General features: G+C 40.3%; 1 long non-coding RNA gene across 1 annotated transcript; it reads right to left on the reverse strand.

Moving 5' to 3' along the window:
• Positions 1-8,884: 8,884 nt before the first annotated feature.
• LOC141358766 (uncharacterized) lies at positions 8,885-13,779 on the reverse strand. Its single transcript, XR_012365183.1, has 3 exons — positions 13,653-13,779; positions 13,324-13,383; positions 8,885-10,034 (listed from the first exon to the last, which is right to left on the reverse strand). It is a non-coding gene; the product is annotated as an uncharacterized lncRNA (long non-coding RNA).
• Positions 13,780-16,378: the final 2,599 nt, after the last annotated feature.

The following is a 16,378-nucleotide window of genomic DNA, read 5'->3' on the forward strand; positions in this document are numbered from 1 at the left end:
TTCGAAACTGTTTTTATATGTAAAAATAAATGCAATGCAATCCAATTACAATTAACACACAGTTCCTAAAGGTTTGGCACTTTGAAAATGCTAAAATTGAAAGGTCACAGAGAATGCATCTTACTACCGCCCCATTCTCATTCAATTCCCTCCCCTTCAAAATTATTTGCATACATCCGACCTCTCGCCTCCAACGGGAAGTAAATTGAAGCAGTGTTTGTGAAGTTCAAGGTGAAATGGCGAGTCGCGTTCCAAGGTGTGCTCTGTCCGTGTTCTGAAGAAGGCGAAGTTGACATTCTTTTGTGTGGCAGCAAATGTAGCCAATCAGCGTCAAGCGCTTGCATTTCATAATGAGGTTGCCAGTTGAGTAGGGTTAGGGTTAGCCTGAAGGGACGCCAAATAGGTGCAAAACCATGTGTTTAAAATCCCCCCACCTTAATATAGCTTTCTGCATTACAGACCCAACCAAAATTTTGTTGTCTACATGTCACATCACAGAACAAGGAAAAATACCCCATCATTCTACAAATCATTCTATGTCACCTTTAACATTTTTTACTTTCTTTAGTCACAACATAAGATAGACAGACACAGACGGGCAGACACAGACAGACACCGACAAGCAGACAAAGACAGTCAGATACTAGATAGACAGACAGACACCGACTGGCAGACAAAGACAGACAGATACTACATAGACAGGTAGACAGGCAGGCGGGGACATAGATATACAGTAGACAGACAGACAGATAGGCAGGCAGGGACATAGATATACAGTAGACAGACAGACAGAAAAAGAGATGACAGACAGACAGACAGACAGACAGACAGGCAGACAGAGATATACAGTAGACAGACAGACAGGCAGGTAGGGACATACACTAGATAGACAGACAAACACCGACAGGAAGACAAAGACAGACAGATACTAAATAGACAGGTAGACAGGCTGGCGGGGACATAGATATACAGTAGACAGACAGACAGGCAGGGACATAGATATACAGTAGACAGACAGACAGAAAAAGAGATGACAGACAGACAGACAGACAGACAGAGATATACAGTAGATAGACAGACAGGCAGGTAGGGACATACAGTAGACAGACAGACAGACAGAAACCAACAGGAAGACAAAGACAGACAGATACTAGATAGACAGACAGACAGACAGACACACACATAGACAGGCAGGCAGGCACATAGATATACAGATAGACAGAAAAAGAGACGACAGACAGACAGAGATATACAGTAGATAGACAGACAGGCAGGTAGGGACATACAGTAGATAGACAGACACAGACGGGCAGACACAGACAGACACCGACAAGCAGACAAAGACAGACAGATACTAGATAGACAGACAGACACCGACTGGCAGTGGTGTCAAAAGTATTCATATTCATTACTCAAGTAGAAGTATAGATACTAGGGTTTTAAAAGACTTTTGTAGAAGTTGAAGTATCAACTCAAGCTTTTTACTCAAGTAAAAGTGAAAAAGTACTGGTTTCAAAAGTAATGTAAGGAAAAAAATGTCATTCGAGAAAAAAGCCTAGGCCGCACCACAGGGGCCTTTTGGGCACTACCCTATCTCCTCTAAAAAATGTTTCTAAAGGCCATAATAACTATAGTGTTATTAAAATGTTAATTTTAAAAAATTTGGGATGCACTAGGGCCAGGGGTAGGCAACGTCATTCCTGGAGTGTCGATGTCCTGAAGATTAGCTCCAACCCTTATAAAACCTTGGTTACCTGTAGTTTCAGGTGACTTTAACCTTTATTAGTTTGTTCAGGTGTGCTTGATTAGACCTGGAGCTAAACACTGCAGGACATCGGCACTCCATGTTGCCTACCCCTGCACTAGGCTATCTGTTTCAACCACATACGGTATATGCCCATTAAAAATGAACGCATTTCAATACAATGCAAACAAATACATTAAAGCAGTGGTTCTCAAACTGGATGGTGCCAGGGGCCCCAGTTTTATAATATTTTATGAAATACATTACTTTATTATAAATTCTGTGTAATTAAACCTCAGAAAAATAAGGCTACTAAACAAAAGCAATAAATTGTATAATTTAAAATGTTTCGTTTAATTCGAATTTTAAGTTTTAGAATATTTATGTCAATCCACTGTACACAAGGGAGGCCGCAAAAAATGTTTGATAACAACTGCATTAAAGATCCATATATGTGTACTACTGAGCATTAACATGTGTTCCATAGAGAGGAAGATATAATGACTAGTTGCCTATAAATATTGTAATGGTGCAAAAAGTCAATCTTCAGAGCAGTGCTGGTGGCCAAACTTTTACAGTGGTGCCCCCTTAAGTTAAAAAACAACAAAATCACACAACTATAGTATGTGTGAGAATACAAATATGCTATTGTTATCATTTATAATTGTATTTTGACAGCAACACAAACTACAAATATGCAATTATATATTATAGCCTATATTTCTGCATATGTACTTGTGTAGCTAATGGACTTTTGTATACTTTACTTTAGTCAGTATAAATCCAAGCGCTTTTGGAGAATTACTAAATGTCTTTATTGTAAGTAAATTAAAAGTCAGGTTTAAGGAAACAGCTGATGTCTATTAACAAAAGCAAAAGTTGGTATGTATGGTTATGTATTTTATTGATTTAACACTCAAGCATTCAGCTAAGTAGGTTTTGTTAATGCAAATAAAATTTACGGCAGTTATTAGCATATACAAAACAACAATGTCTTTAGCCTAGATATCTTTGCCATGCTTCAAAACGCAACGCAGCACAATGTCATATAAGTTGAACAACTGAAGTGACATGATATAAATTGGTATTGTTACACTATTTAAATCACACAGATGAGTTGGTGTCAGCATTTACACAGGCTTGTGAATGTGAACTGACCTGAAAGTGATGCGCGAGTTTTATTTCGTACTTTTCCATTTGAAGACAGAATGCCGCGTTTTGTTACTGTACAAACAGATGGCGGATGATATCAAAGCATCGCGAGGGGAGACACTCTGCATGCTTTCTAATCGCTCTCGCGGTTCTTTTATGTTTCTCTGTGCAGCGCTATCGAACAAACTTTGATCATCTGCAGTCAGCTGGGGGGCGGGGATTGCGTACAAACCAATAGGGAGTCGAAATGGTGTATGTTTATACTTCTCATCCAACCACAATCGGATTCATCTGGATGATGCAATTTATCAAGATAGGTTTTTTTAATGATGACAAGCCGGAATGTAAAAAAAGAAAACAAGTTGAAATTAATAAAAGTAACGAGGCGATTTTTAAAATGTAAGGAGTAGAAAGTACAGATAATTGCGTGAAAATGTAAGGAGTAGAAGTAAAAAGTCGTCTGAAAAATAATTACTCAAGTAAAGTATAGATACCCAAAATATCTACTTAAGTAAGGTAACGAAGTATTTGTACTTTGTTACTTGACACCTCTGCCGACTGGCAGACAAAGACAGACAGATACTAAATAGACAGTTAGATAGGCAGGCGGGGACATAGATATACAGTAGACAGACAGACAGATAGGCAGGCAGGGACATAGATATACAGTAGACAGACAGACAGAAAAAGAGATGACAGACAGACAGACAGACTGAGATATACAGTAGATAGACAGACAGGCAGGTAGGGACATACCCTAGATAGACAGACAGACACCGTCAGGCAGACAAAGGCAGACAGACACTAGATAGACAGACACAGACGGGCAGACACAGACAGACACCGACAAGCAGACAAAGACAGACAGATACTAGATAGACAGACAGACACCGACTGGCAGACAAAGACAGACAGATACTAAATAGACAGTTAGACAGGCAGGCGGGGACATAGATATACAGTAGACAGACAGACAGACAGATAGGCAGGCAGGGACATAGATATACAGTAGACAGATAGACAGAAAAAGAGATGACAGACAGACAGACAGACTGAGATATACAGTAGATAGACAGACAGGCAGGTAGGGACATACCCTAGATAGACAGACAGACACCGTCAGGCAGACAAAGGCAGACAGACACTAGATAGACAGACACAGACGGGCAGACACAGACAGACACCGACAAGCAGACAAAGACAGACAGACAGACAGACAGACACATACTGACAGACAAAGACAGACAGATACTAAATAGACAGGTAGACAGGCAGGCAGGGACATAGATATACAGTAGACAGACAGATAGGCAGGCAGGGACATAGATATACAGTAGACAGACAGACAGAAAAAGAGATGACAGACAGACAGACAGACAGAGATATACAGTAGACAGACAGACAGGCAGGTAGGGACATACACTAGATAGACAGACAAACACCGACAGGAAGACAAAGACAGACAGATACTAAATAGACAGGTAGACAGGCTGGCGGGGACATAGATATACAGTAGACAGACAGACAGACAGACAGACAGGCAGGGACATAGATACACAGTAGACAGACAGACAGAAAAAGAGATGACAGACAGACAGACAGACAGACAGACAGACAGAGATATACAGTAGATAGACAGACAGGCAGGTAGGGACATACAGTAGATAGACAGACAGACAGACACCAACAGGAAGACAAAGACAGACAGATACTAGATAGGTAGACAGACAGACAGACAGACAGACAGACACACACATAGACAGGCAGGCAGGCACATAGATATACAGATAGACAGAAAAAGAGACGACAGACAGACAGACAGAAAGAGATATACAGTAGATAGACAGACAGGCAGGTAGGGACATACAGTAGATAGACAGACAGACAGACACCAACAGGGAGACAAAGACAGACAGATACTAGATAGACAGACAGACACCGATGATAGATGATGACATAAAAGATAGATGGATAGATATACAGTAGACAGACAGACAGGCAGGCAGGCAGGCAGGTAGACAGACAGACAGACACAGATAGACAGACAGACAGATAGGTAGGTAGAGACAGAAAGACAGACAGAGCAGAAAATATAATACTGTAGAATAATAACCTGACTTCAGGTAAGTAAAATGAGCTTCTAAATCCAAGGGGAAATGTCAAACGGGACTGAACAGAAAAAGGCCAGTCTAAAGGTAGGTATCATTACCAACCTATACTCTTTCTCCATGGCAACAGAGGTGGAAAGTGATGACCTCATCTGTTTGGCTGCAGTGAACAGCTGATCTGGAAGCAGTGGGACATGCAAGACAGAGAATCTCATTAGGCCCTCAGCTCTTGTCTAAAGTCAGTGTCAAATTGAATTGTCTGGTGTGTCTGTGCTCAGCAAACGCACGTTCAATTCAAGCCACCGTGACTGTCAAGCCACTATTCAGTGAAGACATCAACGACTAAAGATGCTTTGATTGAATGGATTTTTTTCTTTGTTCATCTCAAGGTGGCCATCGGGGGAAGTGAGGTTTCAGCAGGTTTTAATGTCTTATGTTTATCCAGGGGTAGAAAAGTGAAACACCAGCAGATTGGCTAATGTTATTTCCCTCAACCCAACACTCACCTCAGCGACTGCAGCCAGAGGTGACTACGTTTTTTTACTTACATCCACAATGATAAAGAAAAGTCATCTTTGATAATGCTTACATTTAATGCAATTGAGGAGAAGTGCTTTACTACAGACAGTGACATCATCCCAGCAAATGCAAAAATCATGTTATATCATATTGAATCTCTGCGAGTGGTCGATACAGGCATGGTGCGGTTAAACCTTGCACGTTGATGCTGTAACTACTACACCATCTGCTTCCAAAAAGCTTTTTTCACTCTCGATAGCTATTTAAACATACAGTATCTATTCAAGACGTATATAAATGGACAACACTTTATTATATTAAAGATGCTTTGCCAATGCCTGATTTCTCTTAAAAGTCTGAAATAAACGTACTGTATGATTTCCCCGGACTCTTGCCTTTCACATCAAAAAGTAAAATGATTAGTGACATGACATGGCTCAAGTGAAATTGATTCAAAATAAACCGGATGCTAAACTGAGGGCCCATGTGCAAAGATTGCATACTTATAAATTGGGCTGCATAACGATGAATCTCAACTAATTGTACTATTACTGAGTTTGCAGAATAAAAGTTTTTGTTTACATTATATATGTGTGTGTGTGTACTGTGTATAATAATTATGTAAGAATACTACACATACATATATAATTTTAAGAAAACATATATATAGTATTTATATTTATTAGAACTGTCAAAAGAATCGCGAATAATCACATACAAAATAAAAGTGTGGTTTGCATAATATATGTGTGTGTGTGTGTGTGTGTGTGTGTGTGTGTGTGTGTGTGTGTGTGTGTGTGTTATGTATATATAAATACACACATACATATTTTGTATATTTTTTATTTATAATATAAAATATATTAAAATATATATAAACATACATATAAATGTTTCTTAAATACATAAATTAATGTGTGTGTATTTATATATATATATATATATATATATATAAATATATGTGTGTATATATATATATATATATATATATATATATATGTATATGTATATGTATATGTATGTATATATATATATATATATATATATATATATATATATATATATATATATATATATGTATATGTATATGTATATGTATATGTATATGTATATGTATATGTATATATATGTATATGTATTAGGTTCGTGTCATTTTATGTATTTTTTCTCATTGTTTTTTTTTTTCAATTTTTTTTACCATTGTCGCTTGGGGTTTGGGTTAGAATCACTTTCTGATACATTTCAGACATCTTAACCCAAACCCCAACTCTAACCCCAACTCCAAGCGAGAATTGTATAAGCAAAACAAAAGCATGTAGAAACCAATACATACAATTACAACCAAACCCCAAATCTAACCTTAACCCCAAGCGACAAAGATTTAAAAATAAAAAAAAACTGTTTATAGAAATTCATGCTGAGTGACACGAAAAAGACATTCATGTTCAGTAGCACAAAAAACTGCGGAAATTTGTGTCCTGAACACAAATAAATTAATCAAATATTTTGTGACGATAACACGACTTTCCGTGAGATAGGGTAGTCTTTGGAGCTCTGCCATGTAGACACCAAAATGTTAACCCCAAGATAACATGATGACATCTTAATGTAAAAACATTTCTGTTTAGCCGAAGAAATGACATCATAAACATTTGGGTTGACATGAGGGTGAGTAAATTATCATAGAGGGAGAGAATTTTCATATTTGGGTGAACTTTTCCTTTAAGGCAAATAGATATTCCAGTTATTATAGATCTCTCTAAACAAAAACAGCCCTGGTTAGCCAGTCGTTTAACAAAATAAGCTTTTTAATTCATTTGCTGACTCTTACCAGCAGAGATGTAATGGTAATATGATGTGAACTGAATAGATCGCATACAATGGCCTTCAGAGTAAAGCACTTGACCCATCAGTCTAACTAAATTAATGACCACAGATGGTCGAAAAGTGACCTTACTAAGCAGAGCTGCCGTGATCATGGGATCTTCTCATGACAGTGAGTAATGTTAACATCATCATCACCTGCTTACATCATCGATAAACAATTGATGTAATTCTTAACGGGAACTAGCGAAGACTGTCTATTTGCTGTGGTGTTCTGAATGTAATCCAGTTTAAAAACACTTTTCATTTAGTCACTGCAGTGAATGTAGTCAGCTTCTTCTCTGTAATGTTTGAAAATTGTCTGGTAGCCCAAATTCCAGGACACCAAATGATGGATGCGTGAGTGTTCTGCTGTGCATCAGGATCCGAGGCAAGAGGCCAGTAGGGTACTGTTTGTCCCTGTGGACGACCTAAATGCACACTTATCTTTTTAGCAACAGCATCGACTTTATCGCTTTTTCTGCTCTGCTTTTTGTATTCTACCTCCCTCTCAGTTATATTTTTATAGGGCTGGCTTTAGGGACACTCACTTTTTTTGAAAATATACTCATTTTCCAGCTCCTCTAGAGTTGAGTTTTACCATTTGGAATCCATTCAGCTGATCTCCGGGTCTGGCGCTGCCACTTTTTGCATGGCTTAGCACAATCCATGGAATCTTGTTGGACCATTTAGCATCACGCTCAAAAATAACCAAAGAGTCTCGACACCTTTCCTATTTAAAACTCGACTCTTCTGTAGTTACATCGTGCACTAAGACAGACGGAAAACTCAAAGTTGCGACTCTCTAGGCAGACATGGCTAGGAACTATACTCTTATTCTGGCGTAATAATCGAGGACTTTGCTGCCGTAACATGGCTGCAGGAGGCGCAATGATATTACGCAGTGCACGAAAATAGTCCCCTGCTATTGAAAGTTACTAAGGGGACTATTTTCGGCTGCTGCATAATATAATTGTGCCTCCTGTAGCCATGTTACAGCAGCAAAGTCCTTGATTATTACACCAGAATGAGAGCCGGATATATGGTTCCTTTAAGGGATAGTTCACCCAAAAATGAAAAGTTTACTCACTCATGTCATTTGAACCATAGATAAGCATACAAAGATGTGTCAATCGACCATCTTGTGATCATCCTTTGAATTTTATTTATATAGCACTTTTCACAATTGTAAATTGTTTCAAAGCAGCTTAACATTTATAGATAGGAAAAGCATAGAAAAGCGAGCGTAGTAATAATGTAACGTATACAGTAAAGTAGTAAGTTAAGCCAAAGGTGGCGGACTCTCAAGGGGATGAAAAAACCCCTAGGAGAAAAACCCTCCTGGCTAGTCCAGGGGGAAAACTCCTAGGAGGGGAAAAACCCTTGAGAGAGATACATATATATTTCATACCAAATATTTAAAATTTAGTAGATTTTCACTGTACTATAAAAAATTATCAAGCTTGCAAGAGAGCATCTATTGAATATCAGCACGATTACGAAGATTAAAAGCTTGAAGACTGACACTTAATAAAACTTTAATGATTGGTAAGGGAAGTATTCAAAATGAAATACTGTAAAAATGTGCTGACTACAGCTGCTGTTTCAGTGTGAAGTATGAATCACATTAAGTTGACTTTGAAGGTGGCTGAGATGGCAAACATTGTGTGCGAAATAAAATAAAGGGCTTAAATCGCATACTGTATGTGTAAGTGAAAGCAACAACTTTATGATGCTATGAACTAATGGTTTATCTTTAGAAAAACTGATGAACTGAGAACATCACCAAGTCTTATGCATTATTTAGCAGATGTTTCATACCAGTAGCACAATATTCCTATGCTTGCCTATTTCTCGCTCTCTCTCCCCCTCACCTGGGATTCGTAAGGGTGCTAAAGTGTTGGTGTGCATACCTCTGCAACAGCCCCGAGCAACACCTGTCTGTCAACCGATAATGGCTTTTCAGAAAACAGATCATCTGCTTGGCTATTTTTTACCCTCTTGATTCCCTCTCCTGTGCTGTCTTCAGGGTGGCTGAGCATTCGTGAAGATATAAAAAGACACCATTGAAGAAGCAAAAACCTTCTGCCTGAGTACTCTACACGCAATACCACCTTTGAGTAATAGGGGGTCCTCTTTGATGTCCCGATATCTCATTAATAAGAAAGCCCGATTCCACAAGAGCACCGTGCCAATCACACCTGACCTCCCTAAACCAATTTAATTTCTATCTTTCATCTAACTGGAGTGATTTTTCCTGGAGTTGATGGAATATCAAAAAAAAAAAAAGGATTAGGCCTACATGAGAGATGGAAAACGCATATAATTCTTCATATGTTATTAAGAAGCTGTGAAAAATCGTTTCTTCTGTAACGCACCTGTGCTCAAAGGTATTTAGCAGAGATGTACATTTCTAATTTGCATATGATGAATCTTCACGATCAGGGTTTGTTTTTATTCTGTGTGCTCTCAAAAGAATCCCACTCATTCATAACTCAACAGCTGAATCCAAGATGACTGCTTTCTTTGATGGATACTATTTCAGGATCACGGAGAAAGAAATTATTAAAGAACTTACATCACATGGGAAACGCATCAGGGACTTCAAAGATGTTTGAACATTGTGGAACGCTGTGCATCTTCTCAAACTGAGAGAGAGAATGGAAAATTAATTATTCATATTAACTGTTTAGCTTGTGGAGAAACTCTCTGATAGCAGGCAACATTTCATTTTGCTTTAAACTTGGAAAGACCCAAAATATGCAAAAAGACAATATTTGTGACTTGTATTTTAGTAAAATATAAAAAAAAATGTATATCAATAGTGTTTTGAATTTTCCACTTTTTAAATGTCACTACTTACATTTTTTTTAAATGCAATAGTCAAAACTTATTTGTCTCCAGAATGCGCCTGTGAAGTTTCAGGTCCAAAACCCCATAGATTATTTATTATACCTTGTTGAAAAGGCCTATTTTGGGTGTGTAGGAAAAAGTGTTGTTTTGTGTGTATCTCTTTAAATGCAAACGAGCTAGTGCTTAAATCCCTGTTTATTATCCTAAAAACATACACTGCTTTTATCAGAGAATCACCTTACTTTTAGGGTGTACCGATATATCGGCCGATGATGCTTGATATGCTTCTCAATGAATTACGGTGAAATGGCGCTACATCCAAAAGCCAGGGGGCGCTCAATATGCGCTGTAGACGAAAAACAATACACACGCAGCTATGATCATAGATATGTATAAAGGCTAGATGTGTTAGGGCGGAGTCTCTGTCAGGATCCTGCCAGAACCTTGTCTAATTTTGTATATCAGTTTAGTATGGCAGGGTTCTGACAATACAATGTCTTGTGTGGGGAATGCGTGGCCTGTATTGTGTATGCTAACCACGTATTGCCATGTCTTGTCACTTTTTACCCGATCCCTTACTTGTTATGATTTTCACCTGTTCACCTCATTTGTTCTCCTATTTAAAGTCCTTGTGTTTGGTGTTCTTCACTGGTTCGTTTTGCCTTGTTGATTTGAGTATGCTGTCATTTTGTTTAGTGAAGTCATAGTCCAGTTTGTTTTTGTCTTGTCGTCTAGTCTAATTATTATAGCCCTAAGTTCACCCAGTCTTCTGTTCAGTTTTGGTTTGTTGTTTACCCCATCATGGGTTTTTGGTTTTCTGTTTTCGAATAAAAGTGTTTATGATTACAATTACGTCTGCGCTTGGGTTCATTCCCTGTCCAACCTTAACAGTCTCTAACATCATCACCTGGCGGCCATCTTACCACAGGCAGCTTACTCACTCGTAGCATTGAGTTTAAAGGCGCTCTAAGCGAATCTGTGTGACTTTTTGTTGATGTTTGAACTGTTTTCAAACAAACGGAGCGTAGCTAACTCGTCCCCCTCCCTTCCGTGCTTTCATGAACGCGCCCAACCCCCACCCTCAAATCCTTGTCATTTATTGGCTGAAACTTTGTTATGGTTTCTGTTTGTATGTTTGACCACTTTGTTTTTATTGCAGTTTGTGGAGCCTGGGCTGTCTACAGAGATCGCTTTTTTTACCGTTTGATCAGCGGACAGGCAGCAAGCAGATAGTGAGGAGATGTTTGCTGTATGTAACAAAAAATGTTTTATGGTCTAAAATGCGTGAATTTGCTTAGAGCACCTTTAATAGTGTAGGTACTTTTAAATGACCATAACTTGCTCAATTTTCTACCAATTTTCAAACGGTTTGGTTTCTTACAAACGTTATTAACGTGGCTATAATTCTGGATGCTTTAACATGTTTCATTAATTTTTTTAGTATAAGTATGCAGTGCCATAGGTACATCTTTGAAGTTTATAACAAACCAAACCGTTTGAAAATCTGTAAAACATTAAGCAAGTTGTGGTCATTTAAAAGTACCTGCACCATTAAAACTCAATGCTACGAGTGAGCAAACTGCCTGTGGTAAGATGGCCGCCAAATGCGGACTTTCCACTCAATTGGCCAGCAGCGCAGGCGAGACATCTAGCCTTTATACATATCTTTGGCTATGATGACACGCAGTTCCAGGAAATGGCTTAGGGATATATTTATATTGCTGTTCTTCAAACCTTTTTAGTTATTTTCATTATAATAAAGAATATGTATAATGATTATGTTTGATGAGTATTGCTTTTTCAAATGCATGTTATAAACGACTCAAACTAAGAGTTATTTCAGATCGATAAGGACTTACTGATCAAAAGCCGTGGTACATGAAATAGCTATGAATTATTATTATCGGTCGTGCAATTAAGAATAGTTATCGGCCACGTATTATTAGTGTATATCGGCATTTATCGGTGCACCCCTACTTACTTTATTAATGATTGTGCAGTGATAAATTATGTAAAGATATAAATAGAAATTATAACTGTGGTCTTTCAACTGTTGTGGGTGGGGCCTGCGCAAAGTGACAGTTTGCTCAGAACGCCGAGATTTTACAGGTTTTATAAAAAACGAGTGGGTAGAATTTTATCATTAAAGGGTGGTTGTGTACACACACAAAGGTGACACACAATTATGTTCAAAAAACAAATGAAAGTGAATTTCTCATATAGACCCCTTCACGGTTTGTAAACATTGAATGACTATCAGGTGCGCGCGCAGCATGGGATCAAACTGTTCATACCATTTAGGCTTTCTAGTTTAATCTAACAGTGCTGAAAAACGATGACTTACCTGAAATGAAGTGAGCACTACAAACACAAGCCTCTTTGATCTTTGCATTGTCCCAGTCTGCACGTTTAATTGTTTGCAGCCACAGATGTTGTATTTGTTGTTTTTATGATTCTGCAGGAATCCCGAAAAACTTAATGGCAGACGTGGTGCGATTTTCAAAGCCCAAGACGCAAGTAGGCATTTTTGATGATACCGAATAATACGCAACTCAATCTGCTGTAATGACTTTTCTGACCTCGACATGCGTAGTGGGAACCGCCTGTGATGTGAACTGTGAAGGGATCTATTAGGTGACTTTTAGGTATAAGATCAATCAAGGCTGTTAATAGGATAAGAAAATTTTAAATATAGAAAAACTAATTCATTAAAGGCAGGGTATCTGATTTTGAAAAATGCCTACTATCACTGAAATCACGATCCCAGTGAAACACAGACTTACATTAAAAATTACTGCAAAACATTTCTTCATGGGTTTAAGTATTGAATCCAACCATATTACAGTACACGCTGACTGGTTATATAAAAACCTCACTTTTTCACTGTATTAAAGAGTCAATGCTATTTTCCAGAAAAATGCAGTTTTAGATTAGATTAAAATCTACATGGTTTTCTTTTGAGCGTATGACGTCAAAACATTTAACTACAAGTTTTGTTTCCTCTCTATAAATCTCTAATACAGAGCTGTGTTTCATTGTATTGCGTAAGCATGCTTGAAGCACAGAAATCACAGAGATACAAACCTGACTCAGGAGGTCTTATGTAATGAGCATCCACCACCATCACAACCTTGCAACAGTACACTGTAAAAAAAAAAAATGTGATCAGTAAGTCATAGCAGCAATGTGTTTTTCCCATTACTTTAACTCTCATAAAAATTATTTGAAAAATGTCAACTTTTTTATAAGTTAAATCATTACTAGATACTATGTAGTAATGATTTGTGCAGTCAATTTGATTAAGCTTAAAACATTTTCAGTGTGTTTGTTCTCAGAAGTACTGACCGTGTATATCATCTTCGTGTTTTTGTTATTTAATAGATGCGTGTAGCCTATAACATTTTAATACAAACCGTGCACAATGACGCGAAATAACAACTTCTGAACTGCTTCACTTGAATAGTGAGCCATCTGCAAGAACCTGTTCACGGCGTAAAACAGAAAAAAGACTCCACAATTCTACGTATTAACCGGTTCGTCCCGTATTTGGAGCTTAATTATTTGTCCCACGTCCCGTTTTTGACTGCTACACTGCTCTAACCAGTGTCTGATAACGCTGGTTACGAATGTAACCGTGGTTCTATGAATAGTGGAAGACCGCCAGAGGCACAAACAGAGTGGAAACACCACGCGCTCGCGCATTGGTTACGAGAACTTATTGATTGGTTGTCATCCTATGACCTCATGACCCATATAAAAACCTATCACAACGTCATGAACTTTCTCAATGGTCACTCTCGCCAGACCGAGTGACCAAAGACTCTGGCGGTCTTCCACCATTCATAGAACCACGGTTACATTCGTAACCAGCGTTCTATTTCATAGCTCCAGACCGCCAGAGGCATAAACAGAGTGGAAGACTGATACCACCAAGTCACGAGGAATGTAATAAAGACATTAGACAGAATAAACTCAACATCTTTATTAACAAATATACAAACAAAAAATCACATCACACTGAACCAGTCAGTATGGCAGAAGAGACAGGCGGTAGTGAAACCACATTTAGTCTGTAAAACCTTGAAAAAGTGCACGGCGACGACCAAGTTGCGCGTGGAACAAATGTCAGCAATAGAGATCCCCTTCAACGCAGCCCAAGAAGTTGCAATACCGCGCGTCAAATGACATCTCACAGAATTCGCAGCAGGCCTGCCCATTGAACTGTAAGCACCACTTATGGCCTCTGTGACCCAGTGTGCCAATCTTTGTCTCGACAGGGCCGCCCCCTTCCGACACGCACCAAAACGAACACACAACTGATCCGTTGTGCGTCACGGAGCAGTCACTTCAACATAGCGCCGCAAAGAACGTACCGGGCATAGCATCCGTCAATAAGCGTCCGTAGGTTGAAACGCCTTCAGAGACAATGGTTGCTTGACGAATTGAGAAGCCAACACTTTAGGCAGGAAGACAGGATTAGGCCACAGTTTGACTAGGTTAAAATCAGGGCCCCATCTCAAACAATGAGCACTCACAGAAAGGGCATGTAGTTCACTGACCCTTTTTGCGGAAGTTATGGCCAACAAGAAAGCAGTCTTAACCTAAAGCCACTTAAGCTCGGCATGCTCCAAAGGTTCAAACGGCGGCGAGCATAGGCCATCCAAAACAACGTTGAAGTCCCAAGGGGCAAAGTCTAGCTGTGCACGGGGATGTAGACGCTGTGCGCCTTTGAGAAAAGCCACCATCAAAGCGTGCGCGCCCAAGGAAACACCATCCACTGGAGTCCGATAAGCTGAAAGTGCAGCAACATAAACTCTCAGCGTAGCTGGGGAACGCCCATCGTCTAAGAGCGTTTGTAGGAACTCAAGAATGGCAGAGATAGAACAGCCATAGGGGTCCAACGCTCTTTCTGTACACCAAGTGACAAACAGCTTCTATCTGTTGTCGTACATCGTCCTAGTGGATAACGCACGAGCATTCAGGACAGTGTGTTTGACCCTGTCTGAACAGGCCAAGACTTCCCGACTCCTCCCAGCGGCCAAACCCAGAGTTTCAGCCTCTCCGGGCAGGGGTGCCACAAGGAGCCCTCCATCTGGGACAGCAAGTCCCTCCTCAGGGGCAGCGGTCTGGTCGGTCCCGTCGTGAGAGCCAGAAGCAGATGAAACCATGGCATGCTCGGCCATTTGGGAGCAATCAGAAGTACCTTGTGCCTTTTCTCCCGGAACCGGCAGAGTACCGCCCAGATCAGAGCTGTCGGCGGAAAAGCATACAGTACTGAGTCCCGCCACTCGTGAGCCAGGGCATCTCTCCCCAGCAATCCTTGATCCGTCCATTCCGAGAACCACAGAGGACAATGAGTCGTGTCTCTGGAGGCGAACAGATCCACTGTCGCCTTGCCGTATGTATTCCAAATCCTTTGCACAACCTCTTTGTGCAGTTGCCAGTCCGTCGGCCTCGGTCCCCCCCGAGACAGCGAATCTGCTGCAATGTTGAGGCGGCCGGGGACGTGCGTCGCCCGCAGGGAAAGAAGACGTGGCTCCGCCCAAGTCAGGAGTTTCTGTGTCAGGCGCAGAGAAGGTAGTGATCTCGTGCCGCCCTGGTGATTTATATGGAACACTACGTGTTGTCCGTCCTGACGAGAACGTGTTTTCCCATCAGAGCAGTTTCGAAGTGCTTGAGTGTCAGGAGAACCGCCTGTAGCTCTAGAACATTGATGTGACACCTCAGTAGATGCGGCTCCCACAGGCCGTTCACACCTTGATGTTGCCACAAGCCGCCCCAGCCTGAAAGGGAGGCGTCCGTCGTGACCACCTCTCTGCGTGACGGGGGTGGACCCATCCGGACACCCGACCGTAGAAAATCGTCCTGCCGCAACCGGGCAAGGGAAAGATGACCGGACCCCGAGATTCGTACAAGGGTTCGACGGTTGCGGACTGCTGATAGGCGGAGAGCGATCAGCCATCGCTGAAAAGGGCGTAGGTGAAGCAGACCCAAGCGGATCACTGTGGATGCTGCCGTGAGCAGACCCGCCAGTCTCAGCAGACGAATGTAAGGTATCCGGTGTCCCAAGCGGACACCCTGTAGGGTGTGGTGTATCACCGACCTCCTGGCATCGGTAAGAGAGGCTCGCATCGTCCGT

This window comes from Misgurnus anguillicaudatus, chromosome 22 (assembly GCF_027580225.2).
Source record: "Misgurnus anguillicaudatus chromosome 22, ASM2758022v2, whole genome shotgun sequence".
Lineage (NCBI taxonomy): Eukaryota > Metazoa > Chordata > Actinopteri > Cypriniformes > Cobitidae > Misgurnus > Misgurnus anguillicaudatus.